Consider the following 7,447-nt stretch of genomic DNA (forward strand, 5'->3'; position numbering starts at 1 on the left):
GGCAGGAGCCAGCTCGGCACCGCTGGCAGGGACGATGCCGGGGGGATGTGCTGGGTCCCTGGACAGTCCCGGGGACAATCCCGGGGACAATCCCGGGAACAGGAGGTGGCCCTGCCGGTGCCAGGTCGCTGCTGCCGGCAGGTGTCAGCGCTCCGCCGCTCTCCATCAGGAACCCCGGCCGCCCGCAGCGCTTCCATCGCTTTTCACCTCAAACCCAAAGCGCGGCTGTGACACCCAGCACTGCGAGCCCGTGCTCCGTCCTGCTCCCGTGTCCATCGGCCCAGGCTTCCTCGTGGGGACGGTGCCAAGGAAAATGTCACTCCCCGGGCACAGAGCCTGTGCTCGGGGTGAATTCCCTGGAATATCCAGCTGAGGATCAAGGCAGCCACTTCCAAACCATTTTTGTCTCCTAATCCATTCAGCTCACTCAACCACTTGAACTTCAGTCACCAGAGCAACGCAGGCCACTGTTTTATCTTTGTACACATTAACTATAAAGTTTTAAAATGAACAATCCTTCTGAGGCGTAAACAAGAATTACAAAATCTAATTGCCTGCGAACCTTTAAATTCTCGCAATATTTTATAATGCCATAAATTTGCCACTCTCTTGCACAAAGATAACACAGAGATAAAGAGTTTGAATTTGCTAATTAGCAAACATAAAACGCAGGGACGAGGTCTTAATGAAACTATTGGGATGTTCAATCAAAGGCTATGATAGCTCTTGAATTTTCATTGCCAGGACTCAGGTCTTTGAGCTTTTAGCTCTTCAGGCTACAGAGCTGGATAGAGCTTCCTACAGGTTAATATTTCCTTCAACCTGGAAAAAACAGCCCAGCATTTAAGCCAGCTAAAGCACGCATGAACAGTTATGGTAATTAATTTGCACATTTTAGTGCTTTTAAAGGAATAATCTTACACCCTGCCTTCAGCCACCTATCTAGACCTGGAGTAGTAAAGCTTCTTATATATGAGAGCAATGAAGGATGAATATTTTGTCCTTTCTGTTTGTTATTACCAGGTCTTCAGGTATTTTGTAAATAAGTTTTAACGCTGTTGTGAATGGGAGTTTTCAATGCCTTCCCTCTGAGAAACCAGGCAGCATCAGGACAGAGATGGACCCACAGGAGCAGCGTCCCTGGCACTGCTGATCCTGAACCCTGTGCTCTGGGATGTGTTTTGGGGAGGATTTACAGCAAATTCTGTCAAACTCTGTCTCAGAGTGTTTGTTAACCCTGATAGAACCCAATCCCAGTCAATCTTCCCATGGCTGGCACCCTAAACCTGGTTCAGGATGGCTTTGATGAGCTCCAGGAAGAGTTTGACAAGTCCTAGATGTTCCCAAACCCTGCTGAAGCTGGGCTCAATGGGCCAACACATCCCAAGGCTTCTTGGGTTGGCTTTGCTGCCATCAGGAGCTGCTCATCACCCCCTGCATCAGCTCAGGGTGCTTTTACTCAATACCTCAGGGCCAGGGTTGGATGTAGGGTATCTGCAACTCAGGCACGGCAGCACAGCTCTCTGGCCTTGCAGGGACACTCCTGGATTTTTGTGAGATCCTTGGCCCCAAACCCCAGCAGGAGCTCCAGCCCTGCAGACCAGCCCTGCCTCTCCTTGCTCCAGCAGCCTGACCAACCCCATCACCTTTTCCCTGTCTTTGGCTGTCACCGTCATATTTTCTGAAAAATCCCTTCTCCAGGATTCTTCTGGGAAGCTGAGACACCTCAGAGAAAAAGGAAAACAATAATTATCTCATTTGCTTCTCCTGTGTTTTGCTGCTTTGGAATATGGTTGGACATTGTTTACCAACAGGTGATTTTTTCATTGGTTTCATGTGAATTATTTTACTTATTGGGCAGTCAGGGTCGAGCTGTGTCAGGACCCTGGAGAGAGAGTCACGAGTTTCATTATTATATTTTTAGCCTTCTGTCTGTATCCTTTCAGTATTCTTTACTATAGTTTAGTTTAGTATTCTTTAACATAATATAATATCTTAAAATAATAAATTAGCCTTCTCAGAACATGGAGTCAGATCCATCATTCCTTCCTTTGTCTGGGAACCCCACAAATACAATAGTAAGAAGTTAGTTAGAAATTAGAAGTGAGTATGATGTAGTATAGTATAATAAAGTAATTAATTAGCCTTCTGATATCAGAGAGACAGATGTCAATCATCATTTCCTCCATCAGGGCATCACCTGATTTTACTGCAGGACCCAGCCCTGCCTCTCCCTGCTCCAGCAGTCTGACCAACCCCATCACCTTTTCCCTGCCTTTGGCTCTGTCAGGAGCAGGAAATCTCCTTAACAGGGGCACCTTTAAAGGCCACAGCCCGCCCATGTGTGCTCTTTACGTGGAGCTTCCTACAAAGGCAAGATTTACTTCCTACAAAACCAAGATTTACTTCCCATCTTCTCCTCCTGCTCGGGTCCTCCAGGGGACGACAGCTCCACAGCCGTGCTCTGCCTCCTGCTTATGGATTCTGTGAGTACTTTGCCATTGCAAATCCTGCAGGATTTAATATCCACTCTGTAATCTACTGGCACCACCAGGCATTATCTAACTAAACCTTAAATTGAAAATGCTCATCTGCTCATTCTCCCCAAGCCATGCTGAGCAGGACGGGCTCGCCGAGTCCCCTGGCATTGAATCTCACTCTAATTAAAATCCAGCAGCTCTGCCTGCTGTGACACTCAGCTGGCTGGTGCCACGAGTGTCACAGGCGTGTCAGGAGCCGTGTGGAGCTGGGACAGCAGTGCCAGCCTCCAGCCTGACTCTGCTTTACCAGACCTGCCCCTGTCCCACCTCCAGCGCAGCATCTGCTGAATTCTGGTCTTTATTTTCCTCTGCTCAGCCAATTTTGGTTCTGTTTGGGCCAGTTTGTCACTGAGGGTCCAACTCCTTGTCCCAAGCCATTACCAGAATTTAGTGATCAGGGCCATTCTGTTTGGGCCAGTTTGTCACTGAGAGTCCAGCTCCTTGTCCCAAGCCATTACCAGAATTTAGTGATCAGGGCCATTCTGTTTGGGCCAGTTTGTCACTGAGAGTGTCCAGCTCCTTGTCCCAAGCCATTACCAGTCTTTGGTGATCAGCAAGGAAATTTTTCAGAGTCTGGCACTTGGAAGACAAGAAATTACAGAGGACAATTTGGGCTAAGAACTGCTCTGACCCTCTTAAATCAGTTCTTCAGAGCCTCCCCTGAGGACCCACAGCAATTTCCTTCAGCTTTACTCAAAGGCCAGGCTCTCCTCCAGGCTTTTCCACAGGTTGTTCTGCAGATCTGAGATGGCAATTGCATTTCCAGCAAGCCCAGTTCCTTTCTTTCTGCCACACCACAAGCTCTGTTTCCTGCCACAGAACTCCAGTTCCTGGCTGTGGTTTCAGCAGCTCTCAAAGCCCTGGGTCCCACATGAACCTGATGCAGTGTCCAGATCCCCACGCAGAAGGGACATTTATCCCTTGCTCCATTTCCTGCAGGCAGCTCTCACTGAACTCTCCTTGCCAGGTGTTTCTAATTCTACTTATTTAAAAAACCACCAGAAAAGTGCAGTTTGTCCCAGTGCTTGATTCCTTCAGCGTGGATTCTTGGTGGATCTAGCCACACTTCACACCTCTCAGACATTTCCCAGTCGCTCCACGCTGATATCCAGGTGCTCAGAGCATCTCTGACACCTTTTTGTCATTCCCCCTTCACACTCCTCTTAATTGAGTGACGCTCACCTGCCCTCCCCCTTTGCAGCACATTTGAAATACAAATCCACTGCTTTGATTTGCTTGGCGTTTTTCCCCCCCTTTCCTAAGAGATGAAGGAGATAAACCTCCCAGTCCCTGCAGCAAATCCAGAAATCCTGCAGTACAAATAACTGAAAATATTTTTTACAATAGTCATCCTGGTATTTACATATTTGCTCCCAGTCTCCCCATCTAATTAGGGCTCTGAATCTCATACTCACTTTTGCTGGCAGAGAGCTCCATTGTTTCCCTGGTTTGGGGCTGTGGCTGACTGGAAGGCTGTGGAATAATCCCATTTATGCCTTCGGTGGAGGATAAGGCAAAAAAATGAATGGCCCAGTGAGATTTTTGTAAAAGCAGAGGATGGCCCAGGTGATTTTAATTCTGTTTATACCACAGAGCATCCACGGGTTCAAATAGGGGCAAAGACCAAGCTCCTGGGTGAAAGAATTTTTGAATTCAATATCTTTGTTTGAAGATCTTTTGTAAAAGAGCCAGGAAATTGCAGTGGTACACGCGGAGAAATTCTTGGGCGCTGAAATCAAACCCACCACTGGCAAAAATCTGGGGCTGGAGAGGGAAAATTTCAGAAAAATGACAACAACAGAGGCAGGAAGAGCTTTTCCAGCAGGTTCTGCAGAGACCTGGATTGTCCCCCAGTGGGAGCTGGAGTTTGCTGCTCTCCACGTGTGGGACTGAGCCAAGGGCAGGAGGCTCAGCCCCTCCAGATCTCTCCTGAATTTGTGCAGCTTTTGGTGCCTGGGAGAAAGGATGGGCTGGCACAGGAGCCAGACCTGCCCAGGAGGAGCAGCCTTGGAATGCCCATCCCAGAATTGCTGCCAGGCTCAGGGCTGTGGCACCTTGTCAGGTAAATGAATTCAAACCCTGTTTTTCCACTTAAATGATTTGGGTTTGACTAAGGGCAAAGAGGAAGGGGAGGGCAGAAGTTGTGAAAAGACAGCAGGAGAAGGAAACCATCTGAAAAGATGGGAATTGGGAATTTTATCCTCATTTCCTCTGTTTCCCTGACACGTGGAAGGAGGATAACATCTCCTGGTTCAGCAGGGTGTGCAAAATCCCTCTGCCAGTGTGGGATTAACTGAGCCTTTATCAGCTACTCTGCCACCCTCTGAAGTTCTCTTCTTACCCACAGCAGGGTGAAGAGCCACCAGTGGGGCTGAGATTTGTGCTGCTGGCACAGAGATCCCATCCTGGCATTTTGCTGTTCCAGAAATAAGCTTCAGCTTAGGATTTATCTGCTCTTGTTTAATGCCTCAGGAAAGCAGCCAAGAAAGAGCCCTGATGTGCTGTGGACTGGCCCAAGGGGAGCTGGTAGCTAAAGACAGCTAAAAGCCAGAGAAATTCTGGCTCCTGAGCCCTGCCCTATTTGTTTTGTGACATTTGGAACCCAAATCACTTGGATTTTTCAGCTCACACATGCTCCAGGGATGTGCATTGGCTCAAGAGACCACAAAGCATTTCCACCTTGGAGTCGTGTGAAGTTTGGGCTGCACTGACCCACACCTGGAATTTGGGGATCTCTTCCAAAAGAATTGCTCAGAAAACTCTCAGCACTGGGGAGATTGTGGTGGGCAGAGAAATCTGTCACTCAAGGATTTCTGGTGTTTCCCCACCTCACTGGGCTTGGGCTCTGCTGTTTGCTGGGGACAGACAGGGCAAAGCTGATTTTGGGAGGGCCTGAGCTGATTTTTGGGGCTCCAGACTAAAGGGGAAAAGCCCAAACAAAGATCTGCTGCTGTTCCTGGCTGTGCCATCGTTGTTATAAATCACATACCCAAAACTTTATCCTGTACTGAACTCCCTCCTCCCAATGGGCCTGTTTAAAAATAACATTTTGCTGCTCTGATGCTGCTGCTGGCAATGCAAATTCAGAATATTTAGAGGAGAAAAGTGCCCTGCCTTAATTTCTAACACTCAACCTTTGAACCTTCCACTTCTCCATATTTTAGGGGATTTGTGATGAAAGAATCCAGCTTTTATTTTTTAAATCCAGCATATTTTTTTTCTGATTGTGACTCCCTATCACAACTTGACTTAAACTTTCCCCAAGTCCTGCTCGTTACCATAATTTGGTGGATTTCTTCTGTGTCTCAGCACTACCCCTGATTATTAATGGGATCACAACAACAACAAAAAAATCCCCCTCCCTTTGCCAATAAGGCAGGTGAGTTTGGGGGTGCAAAGTAGGTCATAAAACATCCTGACTGTGGTAAAAACTGAATTAAAATTACCTGGGCCATCCTCTGCTTTTGTGCTCTTCCATCAGGTGTAACAAAATTCCAGCACTTGCACAGACTTGCTGCAAGTCCTTTATCTTTAATCTGTTTTCTTTCTGCTGATTAGAGCTTTCCTAATATTGGGGGTGTTAATTGATGCAGATTTATGCAGCCTGGCAGAATTTATGTGAGTGCACATCAGGAATAAGAGGGGAAATTGTCAGAGATGTCCAGAGAGAGGGAAGCATTTGGAGGGGCTCTGCATCCAAGCTGAATTCCATAATTCTGGACATGAGCAACCATCTTAACCTCAACAGGGAGAAAAATCAGGGAAACCTTAAATTGTGATCATTCCAAGAGGTTTTTGCTGCTCTAATTCCACAGCAAGGGGAGAGGCAGCTCCTCCTGGGAGCTCAGCACACCCCAAAATCCCAAATTCCCACAGGATTTGGGGATGGTTGTCCCAGCAGTAACAGGGCCTGCAGAGCCTTTCCTGATCCCAAACTTTGATTTCTCCATGGAAACTCACTCTGTGTCCTCAGCAGCTCGTGGATTTTTTTCTCCTTTGGGAAAAATAAGGATTCACATCTTGTTTGTCACTGTTGTCTCGTTCCTGCCGCTGACCCGGGGATAAGGATCTGGCACAGAACATTTTATCAGCTGTAGGAAATGTTCTTTCTTTATTAATTCCATCTGGGATCAATAATTAATGCTGCTGTCTCCTTTGCAATCCCCCTCAGTGGGAGAGGAGGTCGGGATTTCACTGCTTTGTGTTCCTTGAAGCCCTCAAAATCCCAAAATACACAAGGATTCCTATATTATGAAACTTTTTTTCTTTGTTTAGGAGTCAGCAAGATCCAAATTTATGGGGACAAGGTGGATAATTGGGACTAGAATTCCCAGCACAGAGAAAAGGCAGCAAAGATTGAGCGAGGATCATCCCATTCCTCCCTGGTCAGGGAGAATAATAATTCAGAGGGACTTTCGGGGCAGAAAGTGAACTTTAAATTGGTAGGAAAAGCAGGAACAGAGGGGATTTCTCTGCCCACCACAATCTCCCCAGTGCTGAGAGGTTTCTGAGCAATTCTTTTGGCAGAGATCCCCAAATTCCAGGTGTGGGTCAGTGCAGCCCAAACTTCACACGACTCCAAGGTGGAAATGCTTTGTGGGCTCTTGAGCCAATGCACATCCCTGGAGCATCTGTGAGCTGAAAAATCCAAGTGATTTGGGTTCCAAATGTCACAAAACAAATAGGGCAGGGCTCAGGAGCCAGAATTTCTCTGGCTTTTAGCTGGAAATCCTCAGTCTTCCACAGCACTCAAGGAAAACATTCCCTTCCTCCAATCCTTCATGGGGATCCTGTGCCAGCTCCCAACTTTCTGAATCCCATTCCAGATAATTCCAAACTGCCCCATTTATTCCTGATCCCAGCCCATCAGATCTCCCAAAAACCGCCCACCCTACCTGTCCTTACTT

The 7,447-nt window shown here is 47.3% G+C and overlaps 1 long non-coding RNA gene across 1 annotated transcript; it reads left to right on the forward strand.

The window, feature by feature from the left end:
* The first annotated feature begins 2,249 nt into the window (after positions 1 to 2,249).
* Positions 2,250 to 6,988, forward strand: LOC135285502 (uncharacterized). The gene is made up of 3 exons (XR_010350314.1): positions 2,250 to 2,486; positions 4,484 to 4,602; positions 4,888 to 6,988. It is a non-coding gene; the product is annotated as an uncharacterized LOC135285502 (long non-coding RNA).
* Positions 6,989 to 7,447: the final 459 nt, after the last annotated feature.

The sequence above is a fragment of the Passer domesticus genome, chromosome 23, assembly GCF_036417665.1.
Source record: "Passer domesticus isolate bPasDom1 chromosome 23, bPasDom1.hap1, whole genome shotgun sequence".
In the NCBI taxonomy this organism is placed as follows: Eukaryota; Metazoa; Chordata; class Aves; order Passeriformes; family Passeridae; genus Passer; species Passer domesticus.